The sequence below is a fragment of the Lycorma delicatula genome, chromosome 3, assembly GCF_047948215.1.
Source record: "Lycorma delicatula isolate Av1 chromosome 3, ASM4794821v1, whole genome shotgun sequence".
NCBI classification, from domain to species: domain Eukaryota; kingdom Metazoa; phylum Arthropoda; class Insecta; order Hemiptera; family Fulgoridae; genus Lycorma; species Lycorma delicatula.
Window position 1 is genome coordinate 64,443,746 of NC_134457.1, and position 17,592 is coordinate 64,461,337.

The window sequence follows — 17,592 nt, forward strand, 5'->3', positions numbered from 1 at the left end:
TTTAAAATTAATCAATGTTTTAAAAACGGCATTTTTTATTTAAATAAAAATAAAAAGAGGATCGGAAATATTTTTGCTCACGATAAGCATTTCTAGGAAAGCGTAGTAAGGCCATATACATAATAATCTAGATGTCAGAATAACTTGTAATAAAACTCATTTTATTACATTATTATTAATGAAATACGATAAAAATGTACGTATTATTGGCATACCAAATATAATTATATTGCACTACAAAGAGGTTAAAGAAAGTAACGGTATATTTCAATTAGATTACACTTTCACAGTTTATGTTAAAAGCTTAGAATATTATTATGAAGTGAAAAGTGTGCAGGTGCAATATAGGAATCTCCATACAATAATATACCAACTACAATCGAGAGTCTGACACATACGGGTACAAATGGTGGTTATATCGTAATATGTTTTATCCTATATAATACAATAAGTGCTACGTTATACAAATATATTATTTTCAAAAATATACATAAATACATATATTTTAAATTTCCTTTTTTACACTGGTAAAATTAAAATTTAATAGTAAAAATAATATTTTTGCAAAATATATAATAAATAAAAGTAATAATTATTGTTTTACACTTGTTTAACTGAAAACGAGATGTTATTTATGTGAACCTTGTAACGGAAAATATTCAGTGACAAAAATTACAAGAATTACCTTTGTATTTAATAATAAAAAAGTAAATAAAAGTTTTATGCTGCTATGAAAGAGAATAACAATTTTTAATAAAGAGAATTTAAATTTAATAAACAATTTCTAAAGTAGAATTTTTGGTGATGGAATACTCTAGAACTATAGACCATAAATAGCGTAGAAATTTAAGTATAAAAAGATAATATTTTGGAAGTCTTTCCTCCAAGTAAAATGTAACGCAGAGTCTTTCTAGTATTCACTTAAAGGGTTTGATAGGTGTCATAAACAGTATTTTTAGAAATTACAATTTAAAAAAAAATATATTTTTTGTATAAAACAATATGTTGTTTAATTAACTAAATTTCGCAGTCAGAAAAATTATTTTACATTTTTTCAGCGGTATTTATCATAAATTTTAACATAATTATGAAAAAACCTACACCTGTTATACCCAGTTGTCTTTGAAGATGTAACGAAAGGTAATTCTTAATGTTTTAATAAATTATTATCTGTTATATATAAGACACCGATGATTGTTGGTTATGATACGAAAATACCTCCTACACAGTGTTTGTGTAAAAATTATAGCGTAGTATACGAAAAATGTATTTCAAAACCAAACAAAAATGCTATTTACGTTGTTAATTATTAATTTAATTTAACTGAATCGTTTGAGAAAAAATTAAAAAAAAAATAAATAAAAAAACTTACCAAAAATACAGTACTTTCAAATTTAGATAGTTTTATAGATAAAATATGATACAACGAAATGTGACTACTTCTAACATGAACTCATAATCAACTTTCAAAATACGTGAAGCTGACTTGTACAACATAACAATTCGGTTATAGATTTTTTAAATCTTAATGTAGGATATATTTAATTTTTTCTTGAAATTTAAAATTTCTCTTTAATTATGAATAAATATCAAACAAAAAAAAAAAGAATCTTGAATTGGGAACTTTTTTCCCGTATTTTAACGCTGTTTTTTTCTCACTTTGTTTTAGCTTAAGAGATTTGGCTGGAATGGCTGAAATGAGATTTGGCTAAAATGTTTAGGTTAGATGCCGTTTTGATACCAACCTACAAGTAGAAATTTACAGCGTGTGAAAAATCTCATGTCTTTCCTGAATTAGAGTTCAAAACTTCTTGATAAAAGACGAAGGCCTCCGAAGAATTAGTATTACTAGTGAGAAATATTGAAGAAATATCATTTGGGTGGTATGTAATGAAACTTAAATGTTAATTTTATACCTACAAAACCCCATTGATTTATAATTTCAATGTAAATAAATATGCAGTATAAACTGGAAAATAACAGTTTAACAAAATTTATTTTAATTCGCTAAACATTTCTATTCTTAAACAATCATTATCATTAAACATTAAGGAAAAATGTTTAAGAAATTATTAATCTAATTAATCTATTTAAAAAAATAGGATAATTAATTAAAAGAAGAAATAATAATAAAAAATATTATCGATAATAACACTGCTAATGATACTTTATTATAATGTTTCGTAAGTACTATTTATTTGTTAATTAATGTTTATTATTTTTTAATAATTTTATATTATTTTCATCTGTACTTAGTATCTATTGATAATGAATGTTAAACAACCGAGAATACATGAAACAATATAAGGAAACAATATAAGATAAATATTTACTCACTAATATGAAAATAGATCTGAGTAATGAAGATAATACCAAAATAAATTTTCTGTTTAAATTTAAAATCAAAATAAATAGTCTTGTTTAAATAAAATTATATCAATAAGTTACAGATTTCCAAATAAAATAACTCAGTTTGAAGTACCATAATTTTTATGCCTCAATTTATTTATTTGTTTTTTTTTTAAATATATATACCAAATCAAAAATCATTTTTACATAATTTTATTATAAACTTGACTTAAATGCTAAACAAAAAAAAAGACGATTATTAATCCTTTTCATCATTCATCCCTTTTCCTTATTTTTGATCCCTTTTTATCCATTATCAGTTTTGTGGACGCCTATTAGGTTTACCGTGTCGATGATTTCAGCACCTGGAAAGTTGTGTATATTTGTTATCAGGTTAGGGTTAACCAGTTTGGTAGCAACTTGTAAACTTGGTAGTTCGGGAATTCTGATTTTCTGTTCAGTAGTTGCACAATTAGTCGAGCAAATCCGGACCTCTGAATCCTTGCTTCCAAAAAACCAAAATACTAAAAATATATACACTAAATATAAATACTAAAATATATTTCATTTATCTACCTTTATTCCTGGTTTTAAAAAAACTGTAGAATATTATTGTCATAGATCAGTACTGTATAAAATATTTCCATCAATTACTTAATAAAATATAGTTTAGGTTTGTAAAAAGCAAATTATTTATTTGTCCCAATATAGTCCCTCAAGACTTTCAATATTTTTGTTTGCATTAAGGTTAGGTTTACGCAGTAACAAAATTACTTGATTCTCCTCTAACGCAAACAATGCTAGGAACTAAACGAAAATCTTTTAAAAACATTCCTTTTTTTAAATAAATAATTCTAAATACCGAATTTATGAATTTCTGTTAACAAGACTGTCTTAAGTTTTTTCTTTGCTATCGCAAAAGTAATCGTCGAAAATGACCTGAAATTTTATGAGGATGTGAGGAAAACCGTTTATTATACAAAAAATATTTTTCTGAGTTATTATATTGCAGTTGAGTCTTTCTTTTTCTGTTTAGCCTCAGGAACCAACGTAAGGTATTATCCATTCTCATTCATCCTTCAGAGGATGAATGAGGATATGCATGAATGTAAATGAAGAGTGTCTTGTACAGTTTCAGGTCGACCGTTTCTAACATGTGTGGTTAATTGAAATCTAACTACCAAAGAACACCGGTATCCACGATCTAGGATTTAAATCCGCATAAAAGTTGAGTACCTGAAAAATTGTAGACAGGTTAGGTTAAAGTATAGTAAACGATTATTGAAATAAATTGGAAAGTAGATTATTTTCTAAGATTTACAAAAACGTTTACTTAAATCTAAACCTTCTCGGGCCTTCTCGCTTGTTAAACATTCATTATCAATAGACACTAAGTATAAATGAAAATAATATATAAATTATTAAAAAATAATAAACTTTAATTAACAAATAAATAGTACTTACGAAACATAAAAAAGTATCTTTTCAAGAAAAGCTTTTCTTGATGTTAAATTACTCCTTAATAAAAAACTTTCACGCAAAATAAACTTTAATATGGATAATAAATGATATTTTTTTAAACTGCTACTAAAAAAAAAAAAAAAAAATTGTACTTCATTTACTTTATTAATCCTTTCTGAAATTCTAAAAATTAAATGCTTGATATTTCTAGTCACATAGAGAATAAGCTAATTGTTAATTTGATAGCAAATTATCAGTCAATTTAATTTTTTTTTTCTTTAAACAAATTTTTCTTTCATAACTAGAAAAAGAAGCGGCTGTATTAATGAGTACTGTCATTAAATACTTCAAATCGTATTACCGATGAGATTACGGTAAAAAGGTACAAACACAAGCCGACATTTTATATCCACAAAAAATTCTACAAAACTAATATGTTGTTTTCAAAGAATTCGGTGACCTTTCAATAAATACTACCTGATAAAAAGAGTCAATATTAATAATAAAATTTCACTTAATTAGTCACCAAAAGTAATTAAAATTTTTAGCTGTTATTTGATTTCAATAATATTTTAATGACAATATATTTTATCTACTCTAAAGAAAAAAAGTGATATAATTTTTTAATACTATTAAAGTGATAAATTCCGTCTTGCTGACATACGCGCGCGCGCGCACAAAAACACATAGAGTGAGAGAGAGACACAGAAATTGACAGACAGAGAGAGAAAGAAGACAAATCTATTTGTTTACGCGTACATTTTTGTAAATCATACGTTATATGAAAGTAAGAATGTAACATTATAATTATCCAAGAGTTAATAATCCAGATTTAAAATTAATGATTCAATAAAAAATGTTTGATTTATTTTTTAAATGAAAATTGTTTTAAGTACATTTAATAGCTTTTAAGAAAGTTGAAATAATATAATTACGAGCATCCCTCTAAAACATTTTTATCAGTTGACTTGTTCGATATACTTCTTTATACAGTTTACAGTTATGTTTTGCACTGATTTCTGAACCTTAAAGATTTTTACAATTCTTCATTTTTATTTATCAGCTTTATGAACTATAATTAATTATCTTCTTCCTCACATTTGTTATCCACTGCCATTTTTATAATCAAATATGTTAAGCATTTTAATACTTCGCTTACCAACCAAGTACTTCTTTTTAACGTATATAAGAGTTAAGATAATAAACATATTTAATTAGTAGGCTATTAGGAGGCATTAAGTATATGGTTTTTTTATTTAGATTTTAACTGAAATTCAGAAAAGTTTGGTTTGCTAACAGCAGTTATGAAAAAAAAAACACTTCGTATTCAGCAATTAAACCAGATTATCACTTATTTACTGAAAAATTTCCGTTTTACTTAAAATGTATATAAGTTATAATAACAAAACCAATAAACTCAGAAATTATTTTAAGCCTACACGAATACTCAGAAATTATTTTAAGCCTACACGAATAAAGTAATGTAATTAACTAATAATCATTAACGTCTTCTTTGTTAACAGCATAATGAGCTATGATAGTTTTCATAAGTAAAATAAATTAACGGAAAATATGCTTAACAATTTCTCATAAAAATTAAAAAAAAAACTATTTCAGTTAAAAATAATTAAAACTAAAGGCGTATTTCAATCATCATCAGTAGTCATGACAAAATAATAAAAAAAGTAATAATCATTAAAAATAAGAATTTGTTTACTAAAAAGAAATTAAATAGTTCGAGGTAAGTTATCATATAAATAACATTAATTAATATTCAGAAATTTGATAATAATTTTCAAAATTTTTCATTATTTTAATATTTCTTGATGATGGTAAGAGGAGAAAAAATAATAAAAAAATTAATGGTGGTACACTACTTTATTACCCACCTTAAATTGCATTATATGTGATGGGCGTGTCAAAAATTGTGATTTTGGATAGTCCATTGTAAAGGCGTTTTGTTTTGAGTTAGCAAGACTATTGTGTATTGTGACATTTTCCCCCACAATCAATGCCGTTTCGTTATAATCAAACAATAATCTGGATGGCATAGTGTGATTACGATAAAGGCATTTTGACTGATATGAATTATGAAGCAGCGCGACAAGAATTTCGTCACTTTTAACTTCGATACCTTGATCCGGGTTCCATCAGCTTACGTAGTGGTTATGAAAATTTTGATGCTATATGGATACAAATGATAAAAAAGCACACAAAAAATATATCCAAACGCCAGTTTCTGTCAAAGCAGTCATAGCCTTATTCCTTCATTTTCGGCATCGTTTTGCACGGCGTCATGATTATTAGGCTTCTTTGGTTGCACTTTGAGTAGAATATACTAAAATTTATTTTGCAAAACAGTTTTTATCAAAATATAGCAAAAACTAAAATAACCTGGAAATTTTTTGTGTGCTGATTGAGACCCATTATCTAAATGGTTACAATAATAAATATAACCTTTCTTAATGGGCTGTGGGAAGAATCCTCGCCTTTTAAATCATTGGCCGTTACAAAGAGAAAAAATGATAGTGCATTATACAATCTCATCAAGAGAAAATATAGAACCGGATTTTTATTGAGAATAACAATGACCGGTACTAAATACTGCAACTTCAGACCGGTAAAGAATCAAGATCTTAACATTTAACTGTGATAAACTGAACGATAATCTAATACACAAGGCCTTATGGTTTCAGCAGAACGAATGCAGCCGAGTATATGGAATACGGCTTATGAGTTATTTCTGGAAACCGCATCATATCCCAAAATAGTGATACCATTTACCCTGCAAGATCACTATATCTTTTGTAAGCGATTTATTTTATAAAGAATTTAAAAAATCACTGTTCTTCATCATCGCTCGTATTAAAAATGAGGCGAAGCCTCGTAATAAAAATGCTCTCGTAGTAAAAATGGAATGAAATGAATTCATAAAGAAACTGAGGCTTTTGAGATGTCATATCGAGTTACAGAGAAATCTCATTTTTTAAGTTCGCGTACTCATACGCGGTATTATCTAAATAAAAGATGGTATCTTTGGGAAATGTATTTTATGTGAAATTCATAACGAAAGACTTTTTTCCTTTTGAAAACATATGTTTGAAAATAATAATAATTTTAAATCTCATTATATGTTTCTTAAACAAATGCGTTATTCTGCGCCATACTGGACATTAAATGCTACAATCAGACTGTTTTAAGCGACGCCGTGATGAGAACAACCAGTTATACCTAATAAACCATGAGCAATCTCAGAAACAGTAAGAACTTCACACCAGGGGTACTAGAGAGAAGTGAGTGAAGTGGTTTCCCGTTAAATGAGAGTCAAACTGAATTAAATGTTACGTACCAAACCCACAGTTTAATAGAAATGAATTCAGCCACCAAAGAGAAGTTCCTCTTCATAATAGGAACTACTTACATAATAAATATCACAACTCTGAAAGAAAGCAATTCAGAATGGCCTTCAAAAATTTCACGCGGCTCTTAGAAGTCATAGACTCAGTGCAGACTGTAAAAATAAAAAAATTGATATAGTCTATCGAAATGGAACTTTACCAGCAATCTTATCAGTTGAATATACTTTCTTTAATATTTGAATAGCACTTATAGAAAAGACTGATTTAATTAAGAATATTTAACTTAAAATTTCACTCTAGATAAAGAGATCTTTCACCGAATAGAGAAATAAGTATGCTTCATTATCATATTATTGGAGAATAAACTACTTAAAAATAACAATACATTTGAAATAACAATAGTAATGACATTTGAGATGGAAATTCGCTAAAGGTGAACCGAATAGAGAATCGATGTAATGCCAGCTGTTGTTTAGGCTTTGGGAGAAATCCCAAAGAAGCTATTGTATGAACCGATAAAGATATTTGGCAAAAATCCAACAGTGTATGAACTGATCCAGAAAATTACGTCTGGAAATACAGAGGGAAATACTCGAATATTACATGAGATAGTTAAAAGGGAATGGCTTGGTTTTAGGTTTTGAATTCCCTTGAAAGTAGATTTAGTAGCAATCCTAAATTAACGAAATAATAATAAAAACAATACGTTATTGAGTAAATGTAACAAAAACGGGTAAAACACAACAACAAATAATAAATTAGAAGAAACGAATAGTTACTCTCAGATTTCTAGTTCATTTTAACAAGAATGATGATTTATAATGTATAAACAAAGCGAAAAAAATAAATAAATAAAATTATGACTGATTTTTAAACACCATGTAATTACTAGAATAGTAACGAATTACAGTTATCTTCCATTATATGTTGTTTATTCAAAATAATAAGATAATAATTTTTCTTAATTATTATCTATATATTTTAATTAAGATACTTGATTTTTTAATATTCAAGTATATGAAGTAATCCATTTTTATCCCGCAAAAGTAAACTTAGTATAAGTAAAAATTCTCAGTCCATTATAATTGAAATTTCCTTAAAAAAAAGCCATAATTCAGTAAATAGTAAATAGATAAGGATAAGTTTTCTTTTTTGAAATCATATAATGATTATATTTTTGTTGATGAATTTCAATTTATATGACTCTGTCATAACAATAATAAAAAAAACAACAAAATAATAATAGTATTTCATTTCTGAATCGTCTTTATAGTAAAGTATACATTTCGACTAATTTATAAAAAAAAATCATCTTTAAAACACAGAATAAAAACTAAATACTGTCTCCTTTTTATTATAACTTTTATAACCGATTAGCTCAATTTTACGCTCGTGTAACATGAAAAAAAGTTCTAAAAAGGTGACTTTTATACCTTTTACTCAATCAGTTTTCAAAAGAAAGTTTTCGATGCAACTGAAAAAAAATTTCAGAATGAATTTAATTAATTCAGAATGATCAAACAAAATGCAAACAATAATAATTAATAGGACATATCTTTAATTTTTTTTTTCAGTAGCGAGTTAAAAAGTAATTATACAACTTTTGTTTTTTTTTGACGAATATTTTACAAATGGATTGAAATTTCGAAAATTGAATAAATTTCGAAACTGTTGAATAAAATAACGCCACTCTGGATTTTTATCGTTATTTTAAAGTAAATTAGGTTTAAACATTTTTATACCCGCCGGGTTGGTCTAGTGGTGAACGCAAATCAGTTGAATTCGAAGTCGAGAGTTCCAACGTTCAAATCCTAGTAAACGCAGTTACTTTTATGTGGATTTGAATACTAGATCGTGGATACCGGTTTTCTTTGGTAGTTGGGTTTCAATTAGCCACACGTTTCAGAAATCTTCGACTTGAGACTGTACAAGACTACACTTTACTTACACTCGTACATATCATCCTCAATCAACCTCTGAAGGTAATACTTGACGGTGATTCCCGGAAGCTAAACAAGAAAAAATTTAAAAAAATTAAAAGAGTCTTTTGTAATATCCTTTACATTCCAAGTAACTGTTCCAATTAATATTAGAAGCAATTATCCTATAAAAATAATCTGGTAAAAGAAATAATGCACGAAATTTCTCTACATTGTAATAATTATTCGTCTATTTAGAAACTGTAAAACAAGAACAACTGTTAAAAGAATTTTTTTATTCGAAAAAAGAATTATTAATAAAAAATAATTATTCCTAGTTTAATATCTTGTAGTAGAAAATCATTGCCAATAAAAACTTTATTTCTGTTGTCTAACACTGCAGTTTTGAAAGGTAACAAAGACATTTAAACTTTTTATATAATGCAACGTAAAGAATGTAATTATGATAAAAAGAAACGATTCCATTCTAAAAAAAGTAAAATATTGCTGTTATTCTTTGCTTATAAACATAAACATTTATTGATCTTCATTTTTATTTTTGTTTTATACCACCCCAGAGACGCGTTCATCCACCTATTTTAATGAGCAAGATGAAACCAGAATATTTTTTTAATATTATAAATATTTTATAACAGGTAAATAGTTAATTATTAACCTTGAAATTCTTCTTCGTATATTTCTTTTTTAGCTTTAGTTAGGTATAAAAAGATAATTTCTTTAATAGCTCTGCCCTTTAAAGCAAGTAAAGGTTGACAAATAAAGAAACTGAACCTTTAGATATAATTTACCTACCGCAGCAAGCAACATTTACCGCGGAATTTTAGTTTGTGTGCGTGTGATTGCAGGTGCCGATGCTTATTTTAGGCATGAAAACGTAAAAGTCTGTGTCAGGTGAATTACAAAGAATTAAAGAAGGTAGTGCACCTCAGATGTTTATACTATAAAAGATATAATGGTGAAGAGAGGAGAGGGTTTTGATATGGTCGTTTCCAAGAAACAAACGACAGAGGACAGACTGAACTGGTATGGGTGGATTCCACAATACAACATATGCAATGTACAGTACCGTCTGGCTACCGGCTACAATCTATCAAACAGAGCCGCCACTCACTATAAACATCAGTATTGTCTTCTCAGAACGTAGCAATTGTATGTCCATCGTCCACCTTTTCCGGGATCTATTTCGCTATATGACTGCAAATCTTAATTTTTTTTCTACCCCATTAATAAAATAACGATTTTCATCGTTGAAAACTACTAATATTATGGTAGCAACTTGTATAAATCGTATGGTGGCAATTACGAACAGTGAATTCCGTACACCGTAATAATCTAGCAAGCCCTAGCAAACGACCCTAGCAGCCTTATAAAGTATTTCTAGAATTTATGTTACTTTTTTTTTATAATTTTATTTACATTTATAGTATATTGTTTATATTTATGTATTTTATAATTTGTAATTTTATTTACGTATTTTTTATTTAAATGATAGACCAAGGTGTTTCTAATTACTCTAAAATTATTAGTATAATAATAATATACTTAAGATCCTAGAATGTTACGAAGTGAACGGCATCCTACTGAAAATGGTGATCTAGATGTTAAAGTGTTTATTACGACGAATGCGTTGATTAGTGATTTTAAACTATTATTACTTATCGATTGGTTTATGTGACAATTGCGCGCATAATTCCGCAGGTGTTAGTATCTGTGATAATATGCACACATCCGGTTTAAGAATACATATAGAAAACATTAGTAAACTAAGTATATATTTTATATGTAAATGCGAAAGTTTGTGGATCTGTTTGTCTATTAGTTTACAACAGCATCAATCGAAAACCAACAAACCGATTGCTTTCAAATTTTCAGGATACATTTGTGTTATCCCAGGGAAGGTTTATAAGCCATAGATCGAGGCCTAGTCCTCTTAGGATTTATAAAGGACGTATTCTCCTTGGAAATATCTTATAAAGATATTCATAAAAGAAACAAAAATTTATTTCATTATATTTGTGTCATCATGGCAGCAAAAATATAATGACGTAAAACGATTAATTCCTTTTTCTTTAATGAAATATCTGTAAAATATTTAATATTCTCACAATCATTAAGGCAACGAACTCTCCGTTACGCGGAGTCCTCCGAGTAGACAGACCGGCTAGTATATGTGCATATACGAGGTTTGTAAATAAAGTAATGAGACTGGTTCAGAAAACCTTTTTATTTACAATCCGATTATACATGGACTCTATCACCTTCGAAATAGTTCCCTTGGGAAGCCACGCAACGCTTCAAACGGTTTTCCCATTCTTCATAGCAGTGTTGGAACTCAGAAACCGGAATATCCTTCAGATGTTCGGTTACATTTTTTAAAATGTTTTCTACTGTTCGAAAATGATGCCCTTTGAGGTGTTTTTTTAAAGTCGGGAAAAGAATAAAGGTCGCAGAGACTCAAGTCAGGTGAATAAGGAGATCAAGGAACTACAGGAATGTTTTTCTTTGTCAAAAACTCATTATTTGAGAGTGAAGTGTGACAAGATGCATTGTCATGATGCAGCATCTAATTGTCTTTGATGGCTGGTCCCATGCGGGCAACTCTTTTCCGCATTCTTCCAAGAATTTCTCGGTAAACATATTGATTTACAGTCTGTCCTGTGCGTAAAAACTCCTTATGGACAATGCCATTACCATAGAAGAAAGAAATTAGTATGGTTTTAATTTTTGATTTACTCATTTTTGCTTTTTTGGGACGTAATGAGCTTGAAGTGTGCCACTCCTTTGTGGCACACTCCAGTTGGCAAAGAAAGACCTTGCTCTGGCGTTCTGTTTTATCGTACTCAAATATCCAAGATTCAGCACCCCCAATAACATTTTTTTAGAAAATCAGGATTAGTTTCAATTCGTCCGAGAAGATCGCGGCACAATTTCACATTGTTGTTTCTCTGTCAACAATGAGATTTTTTTGGGACCAATTCTGCATAAACTTTTATCATGTTCAATTCGTTTGTCAAAATTAGATGGACTGTGGTATGGTTAAAATTCAATTGTTCTGCAATCATTATGATAGTTAATTGCTGATCTTACCGTATCAATTCTCTGATTCGCTCAATATTTTCGTCACTTTTTGATGCTAACGGTCTTTCAGAGCGTGGATCGTCCACAACTGATTCCCGGCCATCTGAAAATGATTTAAACCACCTTAAAACTTGGACTCGTAACAGAGCGTCATCTCCATACGCTCTTTTCAATTTTGGAAAAGTTTCAGTAAACTCTCACCGAGTTTAACACGATACTTGACTGCACAACGTTGCTCATAATTAGTATCACTCAATTTGTAACGCATAACAAAAACTCGTTTCACGAAAAGTTTGTTTACGTCTCACGTGGCAACAATAAATTAAAAATATTAATAGCTAATATAAATCAGCTGTTCATACAATCATATGTTTACTAGTAACTTTATAGTGTTGCCACTTTGGATACCCCCCAAAAAAAAAAAATAGTATTTACAGACCTCGCATATTATGTTTTAATCTTTTTCACTACATACCTTGATGAATTATTTGTTTGAAAATTTCCTTATTTAACTAGGAAACAATAAAAATATTTCAGTTGCATTTTTCAATACTTAATACATTTTAGTTAACAGACTTTTTTTGACGTATTTAAAAAAAAGTTAAAGCGAAATGGATGTCAGAGGAATTTTTTAAAATGAAATGTATTTTACGTATCCTTTAGTTAAATAAATTTCTCCCGTGTAACGCTAAAAAACAAACTCTGAACAACTTTTTCCTCCCAAAAGTTTGAAACAACTTTATATCCGTTTTTGTGAATCATTTTTCACCCTTCCTTTAGTAGTTGCTAAAAATAATTGAACAGTAAAAACACTCTTCCAAGCCGTCTAAAAAAAAATTGTTAATGTTCTAGCTAAAAAAAAATTTATCATTTAGCTAAATTTGTACTTATTTTTTATGATTACATTAAAAATTAATCGAATAATCTTTCTAAACAGTTTCACAAAAAAAAGAATTGTTTACTTAATTTTAAAAATAAGTAACATTCCTTTTTCTTCAAAATTTTGTAGCGCCGCCTAAGTGGAAATAATACCGATCCTCTTGTAACCCTAATGAGATTGCTGGAACTTAATAGAGTTAATGGAATAATTTATACCAGTAGCGAGGGAATTTGGCTTATTACAGAGAGTAGAGAGCACCAGCTGTACGGAGAGGTCTCACTTTCATTATGGGTACCAACATTTTATGATTACTTTATCACAATAAAGAAGGGACGAAAACAGAAAAACACTTTAAATATAGCTGAAAAATGTGTATGTTCTACACTAAATTCTATTTTGAAAATAATAATCTATTTTTTCTTCGGTATAATTTTTTTCTCTTATTAAAAAAGATATATTTATTCAAAACTGAATAACTTAAAATTTTGAGATACGTAATCAATTCGTTAATTCTTTTAAATTTATTATTTACTTAGTAGAAAACTTGCCAATTGACCTACCGATTATTTTATCGTGGACATTTTTAAAAACTTTTTACAGTTAAATTGAATTAGATTTCGCAACAAGAATCTTCTTATAATGAGGTGGTCTTTCCAAGGTTAAAAGTTGTTTTGACAAAATACAACATTAATTTTCGGTAGTTTCTTAACATAATTTATATAGGGTAAGTATAAGAAACAAATTAGTAAGAAACAATTTATCAGTCCGATTGAAGACAGACCATACATTTTGAACACCGAAAATATTTACGTTAAAATTTTTTCTGAAGAAAAAGAATTCTAAAATTCCAGTTTTTACAGATATCTCATGAGAGAAACTTTCGAACAATTATAAATAATTTAATCTATTAAGTTTATATAGTAAGATAACAATGCATAAAAAAAAACACGTGAATTTTTATTTAAGTGTTAAACAAATATCAAAATTAGGCAAATTTTAAAGGATTATAATTTTACATATAAGAACTTTCATTACCAATATGACTTTCATTATCAATAGTCGATTAGCAAATAACCAACCGGAATTCCATTTAAAATAAGTTAATTATGTACTATTAACATAGAATAACATCAGATAACTTGCTTATACCTCACAAAAGTGTAATGAATAATATTCGTAATAATAATAATAATAAGTTTATTTCTAGAATACAAAAAACGAAACATTCTTTTAAGCTATTTGCAGACAGTTTGACAGAAGAAATAAATTTAAAAAAACATATAACTGTAAAATTAAGAACATAAAATTGTATATAATATAAACTTAATACATATTTAATTAATAATTAAAAAAAGATTCTAAAATTCTGATTTTAAAATATTTTTAACAATAATTTATATTAAGTAACATTTTTGGAGACATTAAAAATGTACAAGAATTGCTACTTCTTATGATTCTACAAAAATCCGGAACGTTAAGTAATAATTATGAGTAAAATTAAATTTCCATTTACTTCTTTTTTTCCACGTTTAATATTTTTTTAGGGATCTCTGGTTCATTAAAACGTTTTATATATGAAATTAAATTAAAAATATTACTTAAAATATTAAAAATACAGAGATATCCATTTACCATCTACCTCAGTTACTGATATAAAATGAACTAATGAAATAATAATAACTAATGATACTAATAAAATCTGTGGGATAGAATAAAAATATTGTATTTAGTACCATAATGTGAATATATATTTTAAGTGTAACTTGAATAATTTAAATTAAACGTTTTATTTTTCTAAACCAAACATGATGTTTAAATTTTATTTCTTCATTAACTATACCTTCCTTACAGGTTTTATTACGTGCATTTTCACAAGAGCAAGGGATTTAAATTCACTGTTATTTGTTATTAATATGTCTTTCTTTTATACTCAAATTATTCATTTTTTATCGATATCAGAGATCGTAAAGATACTTCTTTACAATTTTAATACTTTAAATAATAACTTCTCATAAAATATTTTCATGAAGCAGAAATCTCTACAAAAGTACTAAACGTAAAAAAAAATAAATACATAAAAAATAATTTTATAATTAGCTATATCCTGTTGCTAGAATTCATTTTTTTAAATATTTATCAAAATGTAAATAATGATAAAATAAATATTAAAACAATCTCATTTTTTTAACCCAACCACCGAAGTTTTTTTTTTCTGTTTAGCCTCCGGAACCACTGTAAGGTATTACTTCAGAGGATGATGTATGAATGTGAAGAATAGTTTTGTACAGTCTCAGGACGACCATATCTGAAATGTGTAGTTAATTGAAACCCAACCACCAAAGAACACCTATATCCACGATCTAGTATTCAAATTAATGTAAAAGTAACTTCTTTTACTAGGATTTGAACCTTAGAACTCTCGACTTCGAAATCAGCTAATTTGCGATGGCAAATCCAACCTATAAATTACTATGTACTGTTACATAGTAATTTAAGTCAATCAATACTTAACCTATAAATTCATTAACGAAAATTTAACAGATCGAATAACCACAGCGATAGTCCTTTGTATCAGAAAATCATTTTACGTATTACATCAATGGCGTATGGCTTAACCATTAATGCCCGAGGTAGAGTTAATGGATAAATTGATTAGGTAATTGATTAACTAACCAACCAGATACACATAATTATCACAAAGAGAACAAGTTTTTATTAGTTATATATATATATATATAAAATGACGTTCCCGTCACATGGCGTTTTTCTGATTCACTGCTTACACCACATACACATATAGCTTAATTTAATATATATATATTTTATTTAGAATATGCATATGAAAAGTTTTTTGTTATTAATATTTTACTCTAATCATAAGACTACATAAGTGATCTGTTTAATAAACTTATAGCATCATAAAAATTTCGGACTTGTACGTTACTATAGTAATACATTAACACAAATTTAAATAATTTACTGAATTTTATATACTTGTAGTTGAATAAAAATCATTTACATAAATTAATTACAACAAAAGAGGGGAGTCTAATAATAATTAAAATAATAATGAAACAGAAAAATAATAATTATAAAAAAAAGTAATAATTATTATTATAATAAAAATAATTAATATTAAAAATTTCTAAAATTAATTGGTAAAACTAAATTTTGTAGACCGTGAAATTTCTAGAACGAAAATAATGATAAAATCAAATAGTAAAACGGAAATTAAGTGCGATAGGAATGATTAAAGTCACATTACAATTATCAGCATTTAATAAGCGTTTAATAAACATTAGCTTTTATGCGAGTATAAACTTTAATAATTCCTGTATATAGTAAAAACCATTTTTTAAATAACTATTTCAATTACTGCGCAATAATGTGCAATTAAAAACTTCGTAATTGAGTCTACGTATCCATTAATACCACTACGACGGTGTACAAAATTAATATTTCAAATCCTAATTTAGAATACTGCATATTTTGAATCTCTTTTACGTGATGTGAAGCATAATTTGATCAAAGAAACAGTTTGAACTGCTATAATTTGACAACTATAAGTATAAAAAAATATTGTAATTTCCTCGTACAACGAATAAAATCTTGTTATGCATCACGTTATTTAATTAACGAAAAATTTAATTATAAAGAAACGCATCGTCTTTTAAGTAATGGTCGAAAACATCGAAAAGACCTGAAATTTGATGAGGGTAAAGATACAAAACGCCGTATTATATCTTACGCTAAGTGTATAATTTTACAGGTACATTTTTTCTTAAGTTATAGAGCTTAAAAATACCGTATATCAAAGAAAAAAACTCGTGGTTTAAGTGTAAACCATGGATTTCTATATATTTAAACAAGCTCTTACGGAAATAACGTAAAGAAAAACAACATTTAATTTAATGTTTGCTTTTTTGCAAATTATTTCACCTGGTTTTTTTCTATCGTTGGTAAATCTTTACTTGTCATTCTTTGCTTACAGACTTCAGACTTTACAGACTTAAACTTCATTTAAAAAATAGGTGCTCAAACAAACTTATCAATTACTTAATATTGTTTTTAAATGCACATTAATCTTTTTTAAATATAAATATAGTTTTTTCTGTTTCAAAAGCTTAAGGAAAAAGATTAATTACTTAATTACCGCTCACTAATCTTAATCAACTTAATGTTTTGAACAACTTCATCATTAAAACAAGAACTGTTACGCTAAAAATAGAGTTACTTTTATTAATAGAGGAGCGGCATTTTAATTATCTCGATAAAGAGAAACATAAGGAATTTTATAAGCAAACAACTAAGAAAAATAGAATACTGCATTTTTTACAAAAGAAAAACCGTTTATGAACGTACATGTAAATATGCACGTAACTATTTTCAAGAAAGGGACCGAATACCCGTAATTATTACAGTATAACATACAATAAAACAAGAATGCTGCAGTAGGAATAATATGCAAATTATAATTCTTGTTATGAAATAGATGATACGTATGATACGTGAGAATAAGTTATGC